Source organism: Camellia sinensis, chromosome 10 (genome assembly GCF_055761805.1).
Source record: "Camellia sinensis isolate YWXY chromosome 10, ASM5576180v1, whole genome shotgun sequence".
In the NCBI taxonomy this organism is placed as follows: domain Eukaryota; kingdom Viridiplantae; phylum Streptophyta; class Magnoliopsida; order Ericales; family Theaceae; genus Camellia; species Camellia sinensis.
The window spans coordinates 118681988-118709614 of NC_138970.1; the positions used below are offsets into that span (position 1 = coordinate 118681988).

A 27627-nucleotide genomic window follows, 5' to 3' on the forward strand; every position below is an offset into this window, starting at 1 on the left:
GAATCTTTCTTAAAAACAGGAAACATTTTTAATGTATACTATCAGTACTAAGTACCTTAATTAATTACAAAACTTATATTATTGTCTTTCCCATTTTTTAGTTGCAAAACATATGTTTTATGTGAGATGATTTGATTTGCCTCTCTACTTAACAATCATAGATTCATGAAGTTCATATAGTGAGGTGGAAACTAATCCAATTCTATTTTACCTGTAAGAAGGGGAAGTTAAATTTTTTGTGATTATTTTATGTTGAATATTAAGGTTTCTATTTTTCCCCATTTTGATTTTATGAAGAATTGAATTTTTCAGAAAGATTATCAGGCCATTGATATCCTTCTAGCAGAGATTGATATATAAGAGCTTTTTGCTTTCAAACATTGCAAGGGAATAAAGGTTAAGCTTGCTCTTTGTGAAGGTAATTTCTAATCTTTGAATACGCAAGCTTGCATTGTCAGGGAAATTCTACTTTTGTCTCAAATAAATTTCATTCATACGCAAGCTTGAAAGCCCAAACCTGATCTTCTGATTTTGCTTGCTTTTGGTTTCTAGGTTGCTATGTTTGGGATGAAATGTTAACACTTGAAAATTTCTCTTTGTAAATGTTGAATAGCAAATGTATAATAATGCTTGGTTTGTCCAAAAATCTTGTTCATATGCTGAGTTTTATGCTGTTTAAGTATTGTTAGTTATGCATGTCTTATTATGAGATGGCTTTTTAGTTTCTAGTTTTTAAAATAACTTTGGCTTGTGGATTGTGATTCTAGAGCTTGATGAGATAACTTGATGTTGAGGCATCTTTCTGACCAACTGAAATTTCACTCATACTAATGACTCTGGTCTTTGAGTGGGGTTGTTGTTTCTCCAACTCCTCAAGATTAATAAAAACACTTCATTTTGACTTTCAATGAATATATATAATGTGAGACCCCTAACTTTTGTAAACCTTATTAGGTCCCTAAACTTTGAGTTATTATAATAAAGCCCTTAATTCGTTGATTGTTCGCAAATTAAACCCTAGAACCGAAAATGCATCACGGACGAACCCAAATAAACCCTAATCGACCCTAGAAGCTTAGAAATCATTTCTCACACTCTAATATTAATTATTTAACTCTCAAATTTTAGATTAATCGCTCTAAACCTTAACTTCTGATTTTCACAATCTTCGTTCGGTTATTTACCTTTAAATTCAAAGCAAGATAATACAAACCGAAATATTTTTGCTAACACTAATTTATTAACTCAACACTTAAAATAGATACTTTAATTGAGCCCAAGCCCTCACATTTTTATTAAATCACAAATTGACCCCAAACAAGTACCATTATATATTTATATATACACTTGTACCCTAAAATCTTTTTTTAACATTATATTTTACGATTTCCAAGATTTGTACACAAAAAATATATATATATATATAACAAGTCCATCAATTCACCATCACATGGCTAGCCATCATACCTCCTAGGCTATAATCATTGTACTTTAGTACAAACAAATCCCTTGAAATCTTGGAGCAATAATGACCTTGGTACCTATAAAGATTTGCTATATATATGAGTGTACTTCTAACTAGAAGGTATTTAAATTAGCCCTAAACCTAACTAGATCATAATTAAATACATAATTAAGGTTCTAATCCTCCCTCATTCCATTACATTTAAACTAAATCAAGGCACTAGTCAATTGAATTGGAACCAATGCGCATTTGGGACTTTTCACACCAAATTCTCTATAAATACCACTCATCCCCATTTGTTGAGGGCATATACACACCCACACACACACCCACACTATATTCAAGTGAGAGAAGAGAGGGAGGGGGGTGAGCTTGGTGGAAGATAAGAGAAAAAGTTTGCTAGGAATTCCAACAACCCTCAAGTAAGCCACAACACAACTCTCTCTTTTATTTTCCTTTTTCAAATACATGCTCTTAGAAGTTTTAAACACTCATTTCAAATGTGTTTTGATAGTATTCTCGTGTTAAAAATGAAAGGAGTTGAGCCTTGATTCTACCCTTCTTGTATTTCTCTTAATCGGTATAAGACTACCTTTTTCCATATCAAACTCTCAAAATTTCCAAAGGCACACCTTCACCTTAAATTTCTAAGTTTAATACATATTATTTAGAAAGTTTTCATCACAATACAAGTGGGAAATTTCCCCTAGTTGATCTCTTTTCTCACCAAATTTCAATTTTCAAGAACCGTGCCAGAAAAATCTATTTTTCATCCAACTTTCGAAATTTCTAGAAAAATGTAGAAAATTCTTATGGACCTCAATTTTATGTAAAAATCTTCCTTAAGGAGTTATCTTTCAACTAAAATTGGTTTCATTGAAAATAAGTGAACCATTTGTGAGAAACTCCAATTTTCGTAATGGTCAACGAATCTAGACAGCGCTGAAACATTTCTTAAATAACTAAAAATCTGGAAAAGCTATCACATCTCCGAAACACGTTCTGAAAACTAGATTAAATTCTCTACGAACCATAGGAAGGCCGAGTTCGGTAAAAATCTAAAATAGCCCTTTTGACTTTAATCTTTAAATGGTATTGAATCTGAAAATTTAGTTTTACATGGGTGTTTTATGCTCTTGTGTACATGAATATGCTTATTAGTTTATGATCATGCCTTGGTATGATGTTTCATGTGTTATGGTTATGTTCCTTATCTTCTTCATTTTAATGATGCTCATGCTTATGTGGATATTACTATCTTGTTGAGTTTGTTCTAACTTGACTTAAAACATTGATCCAAACGGAAAACTTAATTGGGATGGTATTGGGTTTTCGATCACTTGAATAATTAAGAGATGATAATGTGTTATGTATGGATTGATAGGATGTGCTCCCTAATTGAAGGTTAAGTCTTGTGCAAGCGGTTGTTGTGTAAACCCTAGAATGGAATGGACGTATTCGGACTCTTTGCGATGGTTTGATTGGTGAGATAAGGTTGGGTCCGGATGGGACATTCTGGAGGATAAAACTTTTTGGAAGGATAAGGTTAGATTCAGGAGATAAAACCTTTTTCTTTCGCTGTCCCTTTTGAGGCCCTGCGGTTGGCGCTACGTGGTATATAACCATTGGTAGGCATCTGAGGTTAGTTCTGCAACAAAGCAGCAATAGAGGGAGTTCTGAATAGTCCGGTGTCCAATTCTTGTGGTTGGGAGGATGAAATTTCTTTGGGGGATTTCTAGAATACTAACCACTAACATTATAACATTTGTTATCTATTTGAATAACATGTTCCTTTCCTCAGTTATTGAAATTGCTATTATTGACTTGAACATCATGCTTCATTACTTGCTCACTACAAAAATGATGGTGCATTGGAATGGGAAAAATGGACGGGGTGTGTGTGCGTTTACTGGGCATTCAAAGATCATGGCATTTCATGCCAGATATTGAAGACTATTAGACCGGTTAAAGGCAAAGCTGAAGCATTTGAGGACGTACGACTACCCTAGGAGAATTAGAAACTAGTTTGTAAACGTGTTTTGAGATTGTAAATGATAGATCCTATGTTGTATTTAAGACATGATTTTGAAATTTGTATATATATAACATGTCACGACCCAAACCCACCCTTAAAAGTTTGGTCCATGACCGGCCTGTACATAGGCCTTAAAACAGAATTTAGAATAATATATAATTACATACGGGGCCTTAAGTGGAAGCAATATCAATAAAAGACAACATCCATTGAGCTTGTGCATACATGATGGTTTAATTAGATTTAAGCGTTAAAATACATTTCCAAATATACATATACAGTCATAGAATTTATATAGATCTCACACACACTTACAGAAGATTTAATAGTTTATAAGACTCCCAACACAAATTAAGGCCTCATCACAGAGGCGTACTCCAGGCGGCTCGACAGACAGGTAGACCTTAATGCCACTCTAGTGTTAATCTCCAATGGCTCACCTACATAAATATACACAAAAACGGAGTGAGCAAGGCTCAGTGAATAATAGTACGTAAACAATTTAATGATTAACTTGCATTACAGTGTACATATATAAGTACAGAGAACATATAGTTAACTTTATCTTGTAATTATTTCTAGAATGGCCTTAGGCCTAAACTTTAAACAAAGTGGCTTCAAGCCCTTGGACAGAATGGCATTCAACCCTTATCAGAGTGGCATTAAGTCCTTATCAGAACGGCATACAGCCCTTATCAAAACGACATTAAGCCCTTATCAAAATGGCATTAAGCCCTTATCAGAACGGCATATAGCCCTTATCAAAATGGCATTAAGCCCTTATCAGAACGGCATACAGCCCTTATCAAAATGGCATTAAGCCCTTATCAAAATGGCATACAGCCCTTATCAGAATGGCATTAAGCCCTTATCAAAATGGCATTAAGCCCTTATCAGAATGGCATACAGCCCTTATCAAAATGGCATACAGCCCTTATCAGAATGGCATTAAGCCCTTATCAGAACGTATGAACTTAAGAGGTGTCTCGTACGGATTCTAGAGGTGACTCGCACTGCAGCACTTAGTTCTGCACAGCACTTTGTTTCATACTAACAGATCATACAGAATGGCCATAAGCCCAAATGTCACAGATTGGCCATAAGCCTCATAGATATTACAGAACGGCTATAAGCCTCATAACTTTCACAGAACGGCCATAGGCCTTATAATTTTCACATATGTATGGACTCAAGAGGTGGCTCGTACGGATTTTACAGGTGGCTCGCAGTGCAGTACTTTGTTCCATACCCGGAATCAATAGGTCTTAAAGACCGAACAATGCATATCATGTCATAACAAAAATGGAACGATTAAACAGAACAGAATAACTCCATGGGTTATTGCAGGTTGATCTAACTGGCTTACGTATAACAGAACATTAACAATACTTACTGACGGAAAATACATATATCATTAGCCTCAGAGTGATACGAAGGCATACAGATTCCTTTAATCATTCACGTGAGTTGAGTTGACATAGCTAGTTTGCATTTAACAGAGTGTTGATGATGACCATTAACAAATAGATACCGTAGTTTCATAATGTACACACATTCCATTATTCGCTATGAATCTGCCGGTGCAGAGTATCAATAATACTTATTAACAGGAGACGCATGTATCATTACAATAGGGTCAATAGAGTCAAAATAGTTCATATCATAACGTGGGTCATATAACGATGGCAGAATTTTGTGTTCATATCATAGATTCTGAACGATCTCAGGTTCATGTATAACACAACCGAATAATCTTAGATTCGCACAGACACCATCATTTTCGGATGAACATAAGCTCTATTTATTTATTAAGAAACGACGTAGTTTGCTTATAGATAACAAAAAGTTAATATTCACTATTGACAAAACAAAATGGTTCCAAAGTCATACCCATGTTTGCAAATCTTTCCACATTTACATAAGTTCATCCTCTTTCCCAATCGACATAATGTTAGTGTAGTCACTTATAAGGAACAGAGCATTGGTATCCATAGTCATTAACGATAAGTAAAATGTACATTTACCATACTAATACTCACAGTGGTAGGTCTTTGATAGCGGTGGAACGATGTCCTCGTCTTGACCTACAAACACAATGCACATAGCAGATTATGAGGATAAAACCAATCTCTTTCTTATTCCTTAATCAATAACCATGGTGGTTCTAAACTCATTAGTCCTCCATAGGTTATAATCCATGCCCCAGAAAATAGGAGGAATCGATAGGGAAATGGTTCAGACGAAGAAATGGTACAAAACTGGTTGACAGAAAGTGAACAATCGTCACTAATTTGGGCATAACTATTTCTGTATTCAAAATTTGGAAGTGAGACCACCACCAATGGAAACTAGACTTCCGGAGCTTGATTTTAGGCTCAAGAATCACTCAAAACGGAGTCCGGATGCAAAAGTTATGCTTATTCAAAGTTACCCAGTACATGCTGAAACAGGGGTGGCCGCTCGTGCGCCCACTTTGGCCGCTCGTGCGGTGGCTGGGCCGCTCGAGCGGTGGGTTAAGCAGAATGCAATGCTCTGTTTTTCTCATGTGCCGCTTATGCGGTGCCCATGGCCGCTCGTGCGGTCTGGGCAAAATTAGACAGTCCAAAAATGGCTTTTGATTTGGAACTTCTCATTTTCAAAACCTAACTTCAATTTTAAGTAAATCAAAGCCTAAAACTCTTTAATACAAGATAAATTTCACATTCTTAGCTTCCATTCCAATTCATAACTCCAAAATACAACTTAATTTCTCAATCACAAGAATAAGATTACAAATTAGAATACAAAAGCATAAGGTAACCATGATTTGGGGTTTAAACTCATTCACTTGGTAGAATCCTCTCTAGCCTCTTTAAGAGCCATAAAATCCTTACAAGAAGTTAAGTTGTAACATAAATTCATGTTATGTATAAAGATTCATCATCTTCTTGCTTGAATGAACCAAACCCATACATACAATTATAGATAACCCAAGAACTCATTCTTTAGCTTGTGATCTTCAAGTGTTGAGAGGGAGAGTCTTACCTTAGGCCCTTATCATCACTTGTTCTTGCATAATCATGATGAATTCAAGCCAATTCTTTGATGTCTTCTTTTTCTTTCATCTTTACTCTTTCTTCCTTCTTCTCTTTGAGTTCTCTCCAGAACCCTCTTCCCTCTCTGTCTCACGTGTCTCTTCCTTTTTCTCTAGATATTTTTTGGGCTCAAAATGTTGAGTTCCTCATCATATATATCCATATATATATATATATATATATAAATACTTATGACAATTAGGAGTAGCCAAACACATCCTTACGAATCGTACAAAATCAAATTCTAATTAAACTTCCCAGATGACTCTAAAAATTGTGCTGATCATAAATATGTCCTCTGTTTCAGTTTCTGAAGCCTCTAAGGCCTTCGATTTACAATACCAAGTTAACTACCCAAATGTGCATTAACAAATAAGACAAATTAGATTTCCAATTAATTTTCCCAAGTAGTTCCAAAAATTCCCGTTAACATATCCAAGTACTCAATTTTGATTTCTGAACCCATATAGGACAATAATTTCAATTTTAAATCTATAACTCAACAGATAATGCTTCAATTCCGAAAGATATAATTAAATTAAAACACCTCATCCCATAGTTAAATATAGATGATTTCTTATACGCATTTTGGGGTCATTACATAACATTTGTAACCTATCCTTATACCCCGTCAACTCATGTAGGCCTTGTGTTACTACCTTGTCAAGATCTGTCAAAAAAGTAGTTTTGCTATCTAAGGTGGTTGGACTTTGAAGGGAGGCTATTTTGACTCTTCAGACCTTCCTGGGATCTTGCTTGGTTATTAGCCAAAGGACTCATTAGTGACATTTCCTACACTTGTAACCTTAGGTAAACCCTGTATTTAATGGTTAATATATTATCTGATGTTCCCGATTTTTGGGGCGTCACATAAAATGAGACATATGTATGATTTTTTTTTTGTATATAAAGGCTACTACATAGGTTATTATTTTTTGAAAAATGAGTATTGGCAGCATCATAACTCCAACGAAACGAACCTTTACATTACATATTGAACATATAATTCTATTACAGAATGCAAGCTTCAAAGATAAAAGGCAGTAATAATCGTTTTACATCTGGAAAACTATAGTAGAGATTTTTTTTTTTTTGTCTCTCATTAAATTGCTTTAAAAATGACCCCAAATATATCTAATACTTAAAGGCAACAAACAAACTAATCCTATTAAACGAAAAAATTATAAGTTTAACACCATACTAGGTTCTAAATGTCCGAATTCCCTTTATCCATCACCATCATTTTACAATTATGAAGAACATTGAAAAGTCATTTCAAGATTAAATACATAGTATGGTATAAAAGTATCAACTTATTAACATCAATTCCTAGTAGACATATGCATAGTTTATATAATTTAATTTATTTGATTGGTTGACAAGAAATAGAATTGTAGTACCCTTATTTTAAATTTTTGCTTCCCTCTTCTTTCGTTGGAAGTGGACTCATTTACTTGGGTTTGGATCCAGAGATTACATGTAGCTCTGAGCACAATCGTATCCAGAGATTACTTGGGTTTAGATGGATAAATCCTAGGTGCATCTTTCAAGGTTTTTTTCCTCAAACACAATAACTTTTAAGCTTTTATATGGTCATTTTATTGGAATAATAAATTTTGATGTAAAATTATCAGAGTGTAGAAAGATTATCTAGATGGATTACACAAATTCGTAGATATAGCTAAGGCGAATGTAGGGAATCCCGAAATGATCATTTGTCCTTGTAGAAATTGTTGAAATCTGTCTCACCAATTTTGTGAGTGTACGAGCACTTGGTCATGGAAGGGATGGATCCTAAATATACTTCTTAGTTCCTTCACGGGGAACAACTAAGTGCATCATCATATTAGGAAGATGTTGAAATTTTAGATACATATAAGATATTCAGAGACGTGCATTTTAAAGATGATGATTTTACAGAGTCTACAAGTAAAACCAGAGAGAGAGAGAGAGAGGGAGAGAGAGAGAATTAACACAATCATTAGAAGATGTTGAAACTCCTTTATATCCAAGGTGTACAAAGTACACTAAATTCTCAGCAATTGTTTCTTTATACAGGCATAAAGTTGCACATGATCATTCTAATGAAAGCTTTGATGAACTTCTTCGAATAGTGTATGATATGCTACCAGAAGATAACGCACTTGTCAAATCTGTATATTTAGCAAAAAGATGCTCAAAGTCTTTGATCTAGGATATGAGAAAATCCATGATTGTGTGAATGATTGCTGTTTGTTCAGAAAAGATTTAGAGCTTAAGGAGACATGTCCAAAATGCAATTGTTCACATTGGAAAATAGATAAACGCACTAAGAAGATTAAAAAGGGGGGTCCTGCGAAGGTGTTGCGATATTTTCCAATAATACCAAGATTTAAAAGGATGTTCAAGTCACAAGAGAGGGAAAAACAGTTAACGTGGCATTCCTCTCACAAAAGCCAAGATGATAAATATATCATATAAACACTTAATTAGTAATAGATATTTATGTTATCATACTTACTCTAAATATGGTTGGACTTCAGAACTGTTTATCAACACACAACAATGAGCAATTTGTAATATATCATCAGGTATCATGATTGAATTCCCCAACGTAATCGAGCGTCTTAGTATTGTTTCATTTCATTGTGGTTATGTCGAGCACCTATTTTAGCTACTTGCTTCATGTGCCCACCACAAAACTGCATGCACTCTTCAGCTATATAGCATTCCGCTATGCATTCCTCAAGTCTTGCACGATTCCTAACATATCCCTTAAGTATGTTCATATATCTAGACCATAATATAATTAATATTGAAGTTCATAGATTTTTCGACAAATACATCACTAGATATACATAATAAAAAGTGATATAAACCTCACCTTTCAAATGCGTACATCCAACGAAATTGCACTGGTCCACATATGCGAGCGTCTTGTCCCAGACAGATTGTCAAGTGAACCATAATGTCAAAAAATAATGGAGGGAAGAACCTTTCCAACATACATAAAGTCTCAGCAACATCTTCTTCGAGTAGTTCTAATTTATTACTATCAATCACTCTTTGACATATTTGATTGAAAAAAGTGCACAATCGGAATATTACATTCCTTGGTCCGTCTGGTAAAAGTCCTCTCAACGCTACAGACAACAACTCCTGCATCAGGACGTGACAATCATATGACTTGAGGCCTATCAGCTTGCACTCTTCTAATGAAACACAATTAGCAATATTGGAGCTATAACCATCAGGCAACTTTAAATCATGTAACCTAGAACAAAAGATCTGCTTCTCGACTTTTGAAAGCAATTAACGTGGCATTCCTCCAAGCTAATTGGAATTCCAGCTTTTCTTTGTAGCCTCTGGGATTAGTTAGTTATGCAATTTTGCTGTACAGAAGTAACAACAATGTTGTTTTCTTCTATGCTACTAACAGCATTGTTTCCTGTGTCTGCATCATCCACTTCTAGTAATTGTTGATTGGATAAATCTAGAAACATAATCTCTTCTCCATTCTCCATCCTATTTGCAGATCTTGCAGTTTGGGGTATTTAATAAGAATAAAGTTCACCATCCCCAGAAAAATCAAGAACTTCAATAGATAACTCTTCTCTTAATTTTTCTTCAGAAGCGACCTTAAAACTTTTACAATGCTACTTCATTGTTGTCAATAATAGAACCAAACCAGCCTTCGGATTCCTACCTTCAGTGTAATTTGGGGGCAAAAACAATTCTAGCACGTAAACATTGTCTTCAATATAACTACTCCGCAACCAAATTGCATAAGAACCTGTAAGTCCAAATTTGCATGTGTAGTGTGCAAAAGCTTACTCCAAATTTAGCATAACTGAAAACCCTTCCACACACTACACACGCGAATTTGGACTTACAGGTTCTTTTGTAATTTGCTTGCGGAGTAAATATATTGAAGACAATGTTTACGTGCTAGAATTCTTTTTGCCCCCAAACTACACTGAAAGTAGGGATTCGAGGACTGCTTTGGTTCCGTTATTGACAACAATGAAGCAGAATTGTAAAAGCTTTAAGGTCGCTTCTTGAGAAAAACTAGGAGAAGAGTAACCTATTGAAGTTCTTGATTTTTTAGAGGATAGTGAATTTTATTCTTATCAATTACCCCAAACTGCAAGATCTCTACATAGGATAGAGAATGGAGAAAAGATAATGTTTCTAGTTTTATCCAATCAACAATTACCACAAGTGGATGCTTTAGACACTGAAAACAATGTTGTTAGTAGCACAGAAGAAACCAACATTGTTGTTACTTCTTTACAGCAAAATTTCATAAATAACTTGTCCCAGAGGTAAAATTCCTCTCAACGCTAGTGACAACAACACTTACATTAGGATGTGACAATCATATGACTTGAGGCCTATCAGCTTGCAATCTTCTAATGAAACACAATTAGCAATATTGGAGATATAACCATCAGGCAACTTTAAATCATGTAACCTAGAACAAAAGATCTGCTTCTCGACTTTTGAAAGCAATTAACGTTGCATTCCTCCAAGCTAATTGGAATTCCATCTTTTCTTTGTAGCCTCTGGGATTAGTTAGTTATGCAATTTTGCTGTATAGAAGTAACAACAATGTTGTTTTCTTCTGTGCTACTAATAACATTGTTTTCGGTGTCTACAACATCCACTTCTAGTAATTGTTGATTGGATAAATCTAGAAACACCATCTCTTCTCCATTCTCTGTCCTATTTGGATATCTTGTAGTTTGGGGTATTTGATTAGAATAAAGTTCACCATCCTCTGAAAAATCAAGAACTTCAATGGATAACTCTTCTCCTAGTTTTTCTTCAGAAGCGACCTTAAAACTTTTACAATGCTGCTTCATTGTTGTCAATAACAGAACCAAGCCAGTCTTCGGATCCCTACCTTCAGTGTAATTTGAGGGAAAAAACAATTCTAGCACGTAAACATTGTCTTCAATATAACTACTCCGCAACCAAATTGCAAAAGAACCTGTAAGTCCAAATTTGCATGTGCAGTGTGCGAAAGGGTACTCCAAATTTAGCATAACTGAATACCCTTTCACACACTACATACGCGAATTTGGACTTACAGGTTCTTTTGTAATTTGCTTGCGGAGTAGTTATATTGAAGACAATGTTTACGTGCTAGAATTCTTTTTGCCCCCAAACTACACTGAAGGTAGGGATTCGAGGACTGCTTTGGTTCCGTTATTGACAACAATGAAGCAGCATTGTAAAACTTTTAAGGTCACTTCTGGAGAAATACTAGGAGAAGAGTAATCTATTGAAGTTCTTGATTTTTTAGAGGATGGTGAACTTTATTCTTATCAAATACCCCAAACTGCAAGATCTCTACATAGGATAGAGAATGGAGAAAAGATGGTGTTTCTAGATTTATCCAATCAACAATTACCATAAGTGGATGCTGTAGACACCGGAAACAATGTTGTTAGTAGCACAGAAGAAAACAACATTGTTGTTACGTCTTTACAGCAAAATTTCATAATTAACTTGTCCCAGAGGTGAAAGTCCTCTCAACGCTACTGACAACAACTCTTGCATCTGGACGTGACAATCATATGACTTGAGGCATATCAGCTTGCACTCTTCTAATGAAACACAATTAGCAATATTGGAGCTATAACCATCGGGCAACTTTAAATCATGTAACCTAGAACAAAAGTTCTGCTTCTCGACTTTTGAAAGCAATTAACGTGGCATTCCTCCAAGCTAATTGGAATTCCAGCATTTCTTTGTAGCCTCTGAGATTAGTTAGTTATGCAATTTTGCTTTACCAAAGTAACAACAATGTTGTTTTCTTCTGTGATACTAACAACATTGTTTCCGGTGTCTACAGCATCCACTTCTAGTAATTGTTGATTGGATAAATCTAGAAACACCATCTCTTCTCCATTCTGCATCCTATTTGGAGATCTTGCAGTTTGGGGTATTTGATAAGAATAAAGTTCACCATCCTCTGAAAAATCAAGAACTTCAATTGATAACTCTTCTCCTAGTTTTTCTTCAGAAGCGACCTTAAAACTTTTACAATGTTGCTTCATTGTTGTCAATAACAGAACCAAACCAGTCTTCGAATCCCTACATTCAGTGTAATTTGGGGGCAAAAACAATTCTAGCACGTAAACATTGTCTTCTACATAACTACCCCACAACCAAATTGCAAAAGAACCGGTAAGTCCAAATTTGCATGTGTAGTGTGCAAAAAGGTACACCAAATTTAGCATAACTGTGTACCCTTCCACGCACTACACACGCGAATTTGGACTTACAGGTTCTTTTGCAATTTGCTTGTGGAGTAGTTATATTGAAGACAATGTTTACGTGCTAGAATTCTTTTTGCCCCCAAACTACACTGAAGGTAGGGATTCGAGGACTGCTTTGGTTCCGTTATTGACGTCAACGAAGCAGCATTGTAAAAGTTTTAAGGTCGCTTATGGAGAAAAACTAGGATAAGAGTAATCTATTGAAGTTCTTGATTTTTTAGAGGATGGTGAACTTTATTCTTATCAAATACCCCAAACTTCAAGATCTCTAAATAGGATAGAGAATGGAGAAGAGATCGTGTTTCTAGATTTATCCAATCAACAATTACCATAAGTGGATGTTGTAGACACCAAAAATAATGTTGTTAGTCGCACAGAAGAAAACAACATTGTTGTTACTTCTTTATAGAAAAATTTCATAATCAACTTGTCCCAGAGGTAAAAGTCCTCTCAACGCTACTGACAACAACTCTTGCATCAGGGCGTGACAATCATATGACTTGAGGCCTATCAGCTTGCACTCTTCTAATGAAACACAATTAGCAATATTGGAGCTATAACCATCAGGAAACTTTAAATCATGTAACCTAGAACAAAAGATCTGCTTCTCAACTTTTGAAAGCAATTAACATGGCATTCTTACAAGCTAATTGGAATTCCATCTTTTCTTTGTAGCCTCTGGGATTAGTTAGTTATGCAATTTTTCTGTACAGAAGTAACAACAATGTTGTTTTCTTCTGTGCTACTAACAATATTGTTTCCGGTGTCTACGACATCCACTTTTAGTAATTGTTGATTGGATAAATCTAAAAACATCATCTCTTCTCCATTCTCCATCCTATTTAGAGATCTTGCAGTTTGGGGTATTTGATAAACATAAAGTTCACCATCTTCTGAAAAATCAAGAATTTCAATAGATAACTCTTCTCCTAGTTTTTCTTCAGAAGCGACCTTAAAACATTTACAATGCTGCTTCATTATTGTCAATAACAGAACCAAACCAGTCTTCGAATCCCTACCTTCACTGTAATTTAGGGGCAAATACAATTCTAGCACGTAAACATTGTCTTCAATATAACTACTCTGCAACCAAATTGCAAAAGAACTGGTAAGTCCAAATTTGCATGTGTAGTGTGCGAAAGGGTACTCCAAATTAAGCATAACTGAGTACCCTTCCACACACTACACACGCGAATTTGGTCTTACAGGTTCTTTTACAATTTGCTTGTGGAGTAGTTATATTGAAGACAATGTTTACGTGCTAGAATTCTTTTTGCCCCCAAACTACACTGAAGGTAGGGATTCGAGGACTGCTTTGGTTCCGTTATTGACAACAATGAAGCAGCATTGTAAAACTTTTAAGGTCACTTCTGGAGAAATACTAGGAGAAGAGTAATCTATTGAAGTTCTTGATTTTTTAGAGGATGGTGAACTTTATTCTTATCAAATACCCCAAACTGCAAGATCTCTACATAGGATAGAGAATGGAGAAAAGATGGTGTTTCTAGATTTATCCAATCAACAATTACCATAAGTGGATGCTGTAGACACCGGAAACAATGTTGTTAGTAGCACAGAAGAAAACAACATTGTTGTTACGTCTTTACAGCAAAATTTCATAATTAACTTGTCCCAGAGGTGAAAGTCCTCTCAACGCTACTGACAACAACTCTTGCACTAGGACATGACAATCATATGACTTGAGGCCTATCAGCTTGCACTCTTCTAATGAAACACAATTAGGAATATTGGAGCTATAACCATCAGGCAACTTTAAATCATGTAACCTAGAACAAAAGATCTGCTTCTCGACTTTTGAAAGCAATTAACGTGGCATTCCTCCAAGCTAATTGAAATTCCAGCTTTTCTTTGTAGCCTCTGGGATTAGTTAATTATGCAATTTCGCTGTACAGAGGTAACAACAATGTTGTTTTCTTCTGTGCTACTAACAACCTTGTTTCCGGTGTCTACAACATCCACTTCTAGTAATTGTTGATTGGATAAATCTAGAAACACCATCTCTTCTCCATTCTCCATCCTGTTTGGAGATCTTGCAGTTTGGGGTATTTGATAAGAATAAAGTTCACCATCCTCTAAAAAATCAAGAACTTCAATAGATAACAATAGATAACAATGAAAGGGTACTCCAAATTTAGCAAAATCAATTCAGTGTAATTTGGGGGCAAAATCAATTCTAGCAATGTTACGTGCTAGAATACTTTTTGCCCCCAAACTACACAGAAGGTAGGGATTCCAAGACTGTTTTGGTTCCGTTATTGATAACAATGAAGCAACATTGTAAAAGTTTTAAGGTCGCTTCTGAAGAAAAACTAGGAGAAGAGTAATCTATTGAAGTTCTTGATTTTTTAGAGGATGGTGAACTTTATTCTTATCAAATACCCCAAACTGCAAGATCTCTAAGTAGGATAGAGAATGGAGAAGAGATGGTGTTTCTAGATTTATCCAATCAACAAATACCATAAGTGGATGTTGTAGACACCGGAAACAACGTTGTTAGTAGCACAGAAGAAAACAACATTATTATTACTTCTTTATAGCAAAATTTCAAAATTAACTTGTCCCAGAGGTAAAAGTCCTCTCAATGCTACTGAAAACAACTTTTGCATCAAGACGTGACAATCATATGACTTGAGGCCTATCAGCTTGCACTCTTCAAATGTAACACAATTACCAATATTGGAGCTATAACCATCAGGAAAGTTTAAACCATGTAACCTAGAACAAAAGATCTGCTTCTCGACTTTTGAAAGAAATTAACATGGCATTCCTCCAAGCTAATTGGAATTCCATCTTTTCTTTGTAGCCTCTGGGATGAGTTAGTAATGCAATTTTGCTGTATAGAAGTAACAACAATGTTGTTTTCTTCTGTGCTACTAACAACATTGTTTCTGGTGTCTACGTTATCCACTTCTAGTAATTGTTGATTGGATAAATCTAGAAACGCCATCTCTTCTCCATTCTGCATCCTATTTGGAGATCTTGCAGTTTGGGATATTTGATAAGAATAAAGTTCACCATCCTCTGAAAAATAAAGAACTTCAATAGATAACTCTTCTCCTAGTTTTTCTTCAGAAGCGACCTTAAAACTTTTACAATGCTGCTTCATTGTTGTCAATAACAGAACCAAACCAGTCTTCGGATCCCTACCTATAGTGTAATTTAGGGGCAAATACAATTCTAGCACGTAAACATTGTCTTCAATATAACTACTCCGCAACCAAATTGCAAAAGAACCGGTAAGTCCAAATTTGCATGTGTAGTGTGCGAAAGGGTACTCCAAATTTAGCATAACTGAGTACCCTTCCACACACTTCACACGTGAATTTGGAATTATAGGTTCTTTTGCAATTTTCTTGTGGAGTAGTTATATTGAAGACAATGTTTACGTGCCAGAATTCTTTTTGCCCCCAAACTACACTGATGGCAGGGATTGGAGGACTACTTTCATTCCGTTATTGACAATAATGAAGCAGCGTTGTAAAAGTTTTGAGGTCGCTTCTAGAGAAAAACTAGGAGAAGAGTAATCTATTGAAGTTCTTGACTTTTTGGATGATGGTGAACATTATTCTTATCAAATACCCCAAACTGCAGGATCTCTAAATAGAATAGAGAATGGAGAAAAGATGATGTTTCTAGATTTATCCAATCAACAATTACCATAAGTGGATGCTGTAGACACCGGAAACAATGTTGTTAGTAGCACAGAAGAAAACAACATTGTTGTTACTCCTTTACAGTAAAATTTCATAATTAACTTGTCCCAGAGGTAAAAGTCCTCTCAACGCTACTAACAACAACTCTTGCATCAGGACGTGACAATCATACGACATGAGGCCTATCAACTTGCACTCTTCTAATGAAACACAATTAGAAATATTGGAGCTATAACCATCAGGCAAATTTAAATCATGTAACCTAGAACAAAAGATCTGCTTCTCGACTTTTAAAAGCAATTAACGTGGCATTCCTCCATGCTAATTGGAATTCCCGATTTTCTTTGTAGCCTCTGGGATGAGTTAGTAATGCAATTTTGCTGTACAGAAGTAACAACAATGTTGTTTTCTTCTGTGCTACTAACAACGTTGTTTCTGATGTCTACGGCATCCACATCTAGTAATTGTTGATTGGATAAATCTAGAAACACCATCTCTTCTCCATTCTGCATCCTATTTGGGGATATTGCAATTTGTGGCATTTGATAAGAATAAAGTTCACCATCCTTTGAAAAATCAAGAACTTCAATAGATAACTCTTCTCCTAGTTTTTCTTAAAAAGCGACCTTAAAACTTTTACAATGCTGCTTCATTGATGTCAATAACAGAACCAAACCAGTCTTCGGATCCCTACCTTCACTGTAATTTAGGGGCAAAAACAATTCTAGCACGTAAACATTGTCTTCAATATAACTACTCCGCAACCAAATTGCAAAAGAACCGATAAGTCCAAATTTGCATGTGTAGTGTGCGAAAGGGTACTCCAAATTTAGCATAACTGAGTACCCTTCCACACACTTCACACGCGAAATTGGAATTATAGGTTCTTTTGCAATTTGCTTGTGGGGTAGTTATATTGAAGACAATGTTTACGTGCTAGAATGCTTTTTGCCCACAAACTACACTGAAGGCAGGGATTCGGGGACTGCTTTCGTTCCGTTATTGACAACAATGAAGCAGCATTGTCAAAGTTTTAAGGTCGCTTCTGGAAAAAAACTAGGAGAAGAGTAATCTATTGAAGTTCTTGATTTTTTGGATGATGGTGAACATTATTCTTATCAAATACCCCAAACTGTAAGATCTCTAAATAGGATAGAGAATGGAGAAGAGATGGTGTTTCTAGATTTATCCAATCAACAATTACCATAAGTGGATGCTGTAAACACCGAAAACAATGTTGTTAGTAGCACAGAAGAAAACAACATTGTTGTTACTCCTTTACAGCAAAATTTCATAATTAGCTTGTCCTAGAGGTAAAAGTCCTCTCAACGCTACTAACAACAACTCTTGCATCAGGACGTGACAATCATACGACATGAGGCCTATCAACTTGCACTCTTCTAATGAAACACAATTAGCAATATTGGAGCTATAACCATCAGGCAAATTTAAATCATGTAACCTAGAACAAAAGATCTGCTTCTCGACTTTTGAAAGCAATTAACGTTGCATTCCTCCAAGCTAATTGGAATTCCCGCTTTTCTTTGTAGCCTCTGGGATGAGTTAGTAATGCAATTTTGCTGTACAGAAGTAACAACAATGTTGTTTTCCTCTGTGCTACTAACAACATTGTTTCCGGTGTCTACGGTATCCACTTCTAGTAATTGTTGATTGGATAAATCTAGAAACATCATCTCTTCTCCATTCTGCATCCTATTTAGAGATATTGCAATTTGGGGTATTGACAAGAATAAAGTTCACCATCCTCTGAAAAATCAAGAACTTCGATAGATAACTCTTCTCCTAGTTTTTCTTCAGAAGCGACCTTAAAACTTTTACAATGCTGCTTCATTGTTGTCAATAACAGAACCAAACCAGTCTTTGGATCCCTACCTTCAGTGTAATTTAGGGGCAAAAACAATTCTAGCACGTAAACATTATCTTCAATATAACTACACCGAAACCAAATTGCAAAAAAATCAGTAAGTCCAAATTTGCATGTATAGTGTGTGAATGGGTACTCCAAATTTAGCATAACTGAGTACCCTTCCACACACTACACACACGAATTTGGAATTATAGGTTCTTTTGCAATTTGCTTGTGGAGTAGTTATATTGAAGACAATGTTTACGTGCTAGAATTCTTTTTGCCACAAGCTACACTGAAGGTAGGGATTCGAGGACTGCTTTGGTTCCATTATTGACAACAATGAAGCAGCATTGTAAAAGTTTTAAGGTCATTTATGGAGAAAAACTAGGATAAGAGTAATCTATTGAAGTTCTTGATTTTTTAGAAGATGGTGAACTTTATTCATATCAAATACCCCAAACTGCAAGCTCTCTGAACAGGATAGAGAATGGAGAAGAGATGGTGTTTCTAGATTTATCCAATCAACAATTACCATAAGAGGATGTTGTAGACGTCGGAAACAATGTTGTTAGTAGCACAGAAGAAAACAACATTGTTGTTACTTCTTTATAGCAAAATTTCATAATTAACTTGTCCCGGAGTTAATAGTCCTCTCAACGCTACTGACAACAACTCTTGCATCAGGACGTGACAAACATATGACTTGAGGTCTATCAGCTTGCACTCTTCTGATGAAACTTAATTAGCAATATTGGAGATATAACCATCAGGAAACTTTAAATCATGTGACCGAGAACACAAGATCTGTTTCTCGACTTTTGAAAGCAATTAATGTGGCATTCCTCCAAGCTAATTGGAATTCCAGCTTTTCTTTGTAGCCTCTGGGATGAGTTAGTTTTGCAATTTTGCTGTACAGAAGTAACAACAATGTTGTTTTCTTCTGTGCTACTAACAACCTTATTTCCGGTGTCTACAACATCCACTTCTAGTAATTGTTGATTGAATAAATCTAGAAACACCACCTCTTCTCCATTCTCCATCCTATTTGGAGATCTTGCAGTTTGGGGTATTTGATAAGAATAACGTTCACCATCCTCTGAAAAATCAAGAACTTCAATAAATAACTCTTCTCCTGGTTTTTTTTCTGAAGCGACCTTAAAACTTTTACAATGTTGCTTCATCGTTGTCAATAACAGAACCAAACCAGTCTTCGGATCCCTACCTTCAGTGTAATTTGGGGCAAAAACAATTCTAGCACGTAAACATTGTCTTCAATATAACTACTCCGCAACCAAATTGCAAAAGAACTTGTAAGTCCAACTTTGCATATGTAGTGTGCGAAAGGGTACTCCAAATTTAGCATAACTGAGTACCCTTCCACATACTACACACGCGAATTTGGACTTACAGGTTCTTTTGCAATTTGTTTGCGGAGTAGTTATATTGAAGATAATGTTTACGTGCTAGAATTCTTTTTGCCCTCAAACTACACTGAAGGTAGGGATTCGAGGACTGCTTTGGTTCCTTTATTGACAACAATGAAGCAGTATTGTAAAAGTTTTAAGGTCGTTTATGGGGAAAAACTAGGATAAGAGTAATCTATTGAAGTTCTTGATTTTTTAGAAGATGGTGAACTTTATTCATATCAAATACCCCAAACTGCAATATCTCTGAACAGGATAGAGAATGGAGAAGAGATGGTGTTTCTAGAATTATCCAATCAACAATTACCATAAGTGGATGTTGGAGACACCGGAAACAATGCTGTTAGTAGCACAGAAGAAAACGACATTGTTGGTACCTCTTTACAGCAAAATTTCAAAATTAACTTGTCCCAGATGTAAAAGTCCTCTCAATGCTACTGACAACAACTTTTGCATCAAGACGTGACAATCATATGACTTGAGGCCTATCAGCTTGCACTCTTCTAATGAAACACAATTAGCAATATTGGAGCTATAACTATCAGGAAACTTTAAATCATGTAACCTAGAACAAAAGATCTGCTTCTTGACTTTTGAAAGCAACTAACATGGCATTCCTCCAAGCTAATTGGAATTCCATCATTTCTATGTAGCCTCTGGGATGAGTTAGTAATGCAATTTTGTTGTGCAGAAGTAACAACAATGTTGTTTTCTTCTGTGCTACTAACAACATTGTTTCCGGTGTCTACGGCATCGACTTCTAGTAATTGTTGATTGGATAAATCTAGAAACACCATCTCTTCTCCATTCTGCATCCTATTTGGAGATCTTACAATTTGGGGTATTTGATAAGCATAAAGTTCACTATCCTCTGAAAAATCTAGAACTTTAATAGATAACTCTTCTCCTAGTTTTTCTTCAGAAGCGGCCTTAAAACTTTTACAATGCTGCTTCATTGTTGTCAATAATAGAACCAAACCAGTCTTCAGATCCCTACCTTCAGTGTAATTTAGGGGCAAAAACAATTGTAGCACGTAAACATTGTCTTCAATATAACTACTCCGCAACCAAATTGCAAAAGAACCGGTAAGTCCAAATTTGCATGTGTAGTGTGCGAAAGGGTACTCCAAATTTAGCATAACTGAGTACCCTTCCACACACTTTACACGCGAATTTGGAATTACAGGTTTTTTTGCAATTTGCTTACGAAGTACTTATATTGAAGACAATGTTTACGTGCTAGAATTCTTTTTGCCCCCAAACTACACTGAAGGTAGGGATTCGAGGACTGCTTTGGTTCCGTTATTGAAAACAATGAAGCAACATTGTAAAAGTTTTAAGGTCGGTTCTAGAGAAAAACTAGGGGAAGAGTAATCTATTGAAGTTCTTGATTTTTTAGAGGATGGTGAACTTTGTTCTTATCAAATACCCCAAACTGCAAGATCTCTGAACAGGATAGAGAATGGGAAAGAGATGGTGTTTCTAGATTTATCCAATCAACAAGTACCATAAGTGGATGTTGTAGACGCCGGAAACAATGTTGTTAGTAGCACAGAAGAAAACAACATTGTTGTTACTTCTTTACTGCAAAATTTCATAATTAACTTGTCCCAGAGGTAAAAGTCCTCTCAATGCTACTGACAATAACTTTTGCATCAAGACGTGACAATCATATGACTTGAGGCCTATCAGCTTGCACTCTTCTAATGAAACACAATTAGCAATATTGGAGCTATAACCATCAGGAAACTTTAAATCATGTAACCTAGAACAAAAGACCTGCTTCTCGACTTTTGAAAGCAATTAACGTGGCATTCCTCCAAGCTAATTGGAATTCCAGCTTTTCTTTGTAGCCTCTAGGATGAGTTAGTTATGCAATTTTGTTGTACAGAAGTAACAACAATGTTGTTTTCTTCTGTGCTACTAACAACATTGTTTCCGGTGTCTACAACATCCACTTTTAGTAATTGTTGATTGGATAAATCTAGAAACAACATCTCTTCTCCATTCTCCATCCTATTTGGAGATCTTGCAGTTTGGGGTATTTGATAAGAATAAAGTTCCCCATCCTCTGAAAAATCAAGAACTTCAATAGATAACTCTTCTCCTAGTTTTTCTTCAGGAACGACCTTAAAACGTTTACAATGCTGCTTCATTGTTGTCAATAACAGCACCAAACCAGTCTTCGGATCCCTACCTTCAGTGTAATTTGGGGGCAAAAACAATTGTAGCACGTAAACATTGTCTTCAATATAACTACTCCGAGAGCAAATTGCAAAAGAACCTATAAGTCCAAATTTGCATGTGTAGTGTGCAAAAGGGTACTCCAAATTTAGCATAACTGAGTACCCTTCGACACACTACACACGCCAATTTGGACTTACAGGTTCTTTTGCAATTTGCTTGCGGAGTAGTTCTATTGAAGACAATGTTTACGTGCTAGAATTCTTTTTTCCCCCAAACTACACTAAAGGTAGCGATTCGAGGACTGTTTTGGTTTCGTTATTGACAACAATGAAGCAGCATTGTAAAAGTTTTAAGGTCGCTTCTGGAGAAAAATTAGGAGAGGAGTTATCTATTGAAGTTCTTGATTTTTTAGAGGATGGTGAACTTTATTCTTATCAAATATCCCAAACTGCAATATCTCTAAATAGGATAGAGAATGGAGAAGAGATGGTGTTTCTAGATTTATCCAATCAACAATTACCATAAGTGGATGCTATAGACACTGGAAACAATGTTGTTAGTAGCACGGAAGAAAACAGCATTGTTGTTACTTCTTTACAGCAAAATTTCATAATTAACTTGTCCCAGAGGTAAAAGTCCTCTCAACGCTACTGACAACAACACTTACATTTGGACGTGACAATCATATGACTTGAGGCCTATCAGCTTGCACTCTTCTAATGAAACACAATTAGCAATATTGGAGCTATAACCATCAGGCAACTTTAAATCATGTAACCTAGAACAAAAGATCTGCTTCTCGACTTTTGAAAGCAATCATGATATATGAACATACTTAAGGGATATGTTAGGAATCGTGCAAGACCTGAGGAATGTATAGCGGAATGCTATATAGCTGAAGTGTGCATGCAATTTTGTAGTGGGTACATAAAGCAAGCAGCTAAAATAGGTGCTCGACATAACCGCAATGAAATGAAACAACACTAAGGCAGCCAATTACGTTGGGGAATTCAATCATGATACCTGATGATATGTTACAAATTGCTCATTGTTGTGTGTTGGTAAACAGTTCTAAAGTCTAACCATATTCAGAGTAAGTATGATAATAGAAATATCTATTACTAATTGAGTGTTTATATGATATATTTATCTCACAATTCGCCTTCCGTATTAGAATGCATGCAGAGGAGCTTAAGCTTTTGGACAGTGGTTTCTTTAGGGATGCCGCTTTACTTCATTCCAGACAAATGGACATTTTTTGTCAGTGGTTGAAAGCAAAGATTGAATCATGTGGTAATAAGGTTTCAGATACATTGAAATGGCTTGCAGCTGGCCCGAGAAAGCATGCAACATCTTATTTGGGCTATGTCATTAATGGGCATCGCTTTCATACAAGTGATGTCCAAAGGTCCACACAAAATAGCGGTGTTTCCATTGAATGCTTATTGAGAAGTACATTTGATTTTCATATAACCGAATACTTATTGGGCTTGACTAGTTCTCCTTTACTTGTCATGCTTTTTATTTTTTTATTTCTATATAATTTCACTAGCTATTTTCTTTGAAGTTAATATGAGGAATATACTTGTAAGGTGAATATTGTGTTGTCTTTGAAATCAATATTATCAAGAATTTATTGTTTGGCTTATAAAGATTTATTCTTTGGCTTGTAAAGTTGTATGTATTGATGTTTGATTTGAAATTTGTGGTTTTTTAAATTCTTCTCAAATTATATTGACGCTAAATCATGTATTTGGTGTCTTAGGTTGAACCATTTGCCTAAGGGAAAAAATTCCCATTTTTAGTACACAAACATTGTGTTTAGATCGTGCGTTTAGAATTAAAGTTTTGTTCACAAACATTGTGTTTAGATCGTGTGTTTAGAATTAAAGTTCTGTTCACAAACATTGTGTTTAGATTTTGTTCACAAACAAAAATCAAAGTTCAGAGGTGGCTGATATTGGTATTTGTTTTTTTCTACAGTGACTCAGGTTTATTGTTGTTGATCTGATTGTTATTGTAAATGCCCATTTTCTTATTAATAGTTGAATCTTGAAATTATCAACTAACAAGATGAGTGGAGAGGTACTTTATTTCTCATTTAACATAAAATTGAATTTATAACCAATTGTTGTCCCCATTATTTCTTATTTTTCCTTATGTATTGCACAGAGTTCAACAAAAGCTGAGAAAAGAATTAGAAAGGAGCGTGAAGCTATAATTGTTGCGACAATGGATGAAAGAAGAAATGCATCATTTAGAATTTCAGATGAGTGTTCTACTTCTCCACATGTTGAATCACATGATATGGAAGGAGTTGTAGACTCCACTCAAGTACCAAAGAAGAAAACTAGGGGGGCATCAAAATTAAAGATGCATGACAAAGGAAAACAAAAGTGTAATGAAATTGACTTCAATGAAAGGAATCAGCCTGTGGGATCTAAATCAGTTAAATTATCGACTTAAGAAGGGATCTAGGCACGAGAGATGGTGCCAATAACCACAGAGAGATGGCCTAATATTATAGTATCAACTCAAGTTTTTTTCCTAATCACTAAATTTTTGTTTAAATGCAAATGCAGCTTAGATTCAAAATACTTGATTGCCATCGGAAATACATCATGCAAAAGTTTGGCAGATTATGGCGCTCACACAAATCTGAACTATCACGAAAAATAAGACCTCATAGTAAAAGTGCTAAGCTAGCACACAATATTGTCCTCACCAAACCTGATAATGTAGAATGGTTGAATGGAAAGGTAAGTTTCCTCATAGAAACTCTCTAGTTTTTATGAACTAATTAGACCAACAAATTTTCTCATAGTGATTCAATTATGAATTATTAATCATATAGATTATGACATTCTTCTTTTGTATATGTAGGCAAAGAGTAAAAGATTTAGGGCAAAAGCAAACCCTCTTTCTCACCATGAGTCGTAAAGGTTATGCACGATTAGAAGATGAAATGGTAAATTTAAGAGTAATTCAAGTAGTTTTGTAAATTGGGTATGAAATATGGCTACTATGAGATTGTTTTTAATCATGTTGATTTTCATTTTCTATTTTATTTTCTAGAGAAGAGAAAGTCGAGCACCATCATCCATATCAAGAGTTGATGTTTAGATTAAAGGGCATATGAGGAAGGAAGGAAAATCCATGAATGAAGTGCTTGATGCAACTGTGGTACCAATATTACTTCATTTTTTTTATTTATTATAATTTGCATTCACATCAATTTATTAAGACATGCTTTATATTTTTAGAAAAAGGTTCAAGAACTTCATAAGGCTTCTACTGATGAGTGTCCAAAATCTATAAAAGATGATGTGATTTTTCATACTTTTGGTCCTGAGCATCGTGGGAGTGTACGAGAGCTGGGATTTGGGCATTACCATCTAAGGTTGATGCACAAGTACACCAAAATGAGCACATGAGAAAATTTGAAGGCAAGGTGCTGGACTTAGAACAACAACTCAATGAGATAAGAGCCATGCTTATCAAAGAAACAAGGCAAAATGATGTAAGAGGAAAAACTAAACATGATAATATAATGTTTGATGATTTAATTCAAGTAAATTTTGATAAAAATCATTTGTTGTTTTATATTTAAATCACTTGCATGTTTATCTTTGATTGTAGGGTACCAATCCCTCCTAAAGAAGCTCTGATCTACTCCAATCTACTCCTCATGACAACCTTCCAACTTCAGCGAGTGAAAATAGTATTTTCAGAACATTTTTATCTACTCTTCATGTCTTTAATTGTTGGAATTATGTGGTAACTATATGCTTAATGAAGTTTTTTATGGTTTTTTAGGTGAATGAAGTTGGTTCTGTTACTGAAAGCATTGAAGCTATGAAATTATCTAAACGTGCTGGTTCTTCAATTACAAACCTTCTAACTGTTTTAGATACGGTAAGTTATGCTCTTTTTAGAAGTCTCAATTAGTATGATTGAAGTCATAGTTTGAGAACAAAACTTTAGTGAAATCATATTTTCAAAACATGGGTTTGAAAAACAAATTCCAAATTGCTTTAGTTTGAGTTTGAAAGATCTGTTATTAAAATAGCATGGTTTGGTAGAACAATCCTTTAACCAATTTTTGTACTCTATTCATTGAAAATTAAACAAATATAACTGGTAGTAGTAATAGTAAATGACAATAAATATGAGGAAAAGAATCACAAATCTTCTAAATGTAGAGCTATATACAATTTCAACCCCTATCTAGAGCCAAACGTAGTTTCAACTGTACTGCTGATCTTATTATTGTTATTACTTTTTGAGCATTGAGAACTATGCTATAGCTAGGAGGAAGAAATTTTTAGACAAAGCAATAGAAGGCAAAAGCTGAAATAAATAGTAAGATTGCTTTGTCTTGAGTTTGGATTATGAGTTTTAGCTGTTACTTTCAAGAGAGTCTGTAAATTGGGTAAGGAAATCAAGGGAAAATTGTGATGCTCTTTGGATAATAGCTCATTGGTCTCAGAAAGAACACGATTGTGTTTTTTGCATTTAGGGTTGTATTCTCTAATTCAATGCATTCTTCACTGTAAGAAATGATGACTATTTTGAAATACGTTAATTTTGATGCATAATCTTATGTATCGAGAAAGAAGACATAGAATTATGTGCGACATACGATAGTCTTGGTAGGTAGTAATATATTTCTTCTCCTGCACCGGCATACATAGCTTTCTAGCACGGTTTTCATCCAACTGAAACGTGAATGGCATTTTTCTTTGAGAAAGAAAGAGAGAGTAGAGGAGAGTGGGCTACCTGTTTCATCTGCTTGGGTAGAACCTGTTTTCTCTAGTTTTTTAATTATAGTTTTTTTACACTTCCAGATCTGTGTTTTTTTATTATTTATTTATTTATTTCAATATAGCTCTCATAATGAGGACTCCAAAACCATCTCCTTGTGTTCTTTAGTGAAGAACTGAGGGACTTATTAGAGATCCACTTGAATTAGAATGTCCATTTAGTTTTTATAAATTCATCAGGTTGAGTAGACTCATAAGTGTGACCACCTCAAAATATGTATTCATCAGGTTGAAATTTTCTTTTCTGACATCAATGACATATATAAGTGAGTTCTCCTTAAAGCTTTTTGACAATTTCATTTCCTTTGTTGAACTAATACTTGGTAAATGGGATTAATGTTATGCAGTATGCTTATATACTCTTAATTTTTGTAAGATCAAAGTAATGGTGTGTCGAGCTTAAAGAATGTCAAATTCAAGTTGTTGCATTGTTAGGGGACAAACTTGGTGGTTGCAGAAGGCCAAATTGCATCAAGGGATCCCAAGTCAAAGGTGCATTATGTGACTCTTAGACCTTTGTGTTGGAAAGTATGGGTGAACCACGTAACAGTCAACATGTTGTTGTTTCGTTCTACTCATGAGATGTATGATCTTCAAGATGCAATAGGAAGTACAGTTGCATGGCCTAGTCAATTCATTCTTTTTGACTAAATATTACACTAATTGATTTACGATTTATAGTTATACTTTTTGGATGTTTAAAGTTGTATTTTAGAGATTAGTGAATCTTATGATTTGGAAACTTTTTTTGATTTGTATGTTTGAGGTTGTTATCAGCTTGATATGATAGAAGTTAAGTATGAAAGTTA

General features: G+C 35.1%; 1 long non-coding RNA gene across 1 annotated transcript; it reads left to right on the forward strand.

Moving 5' to 3' along the window:
- Positions 1–27627, forward strand: LOC145801273 (uncharacterized). The gene is made up of 3 exons (XR_014342489.1): positions 1–418; positions 25259–25515; positions 25635–27627. It is a non-coding gene; the product is annotated as an uncharacterized LOC145801273 (long non-coding RNA).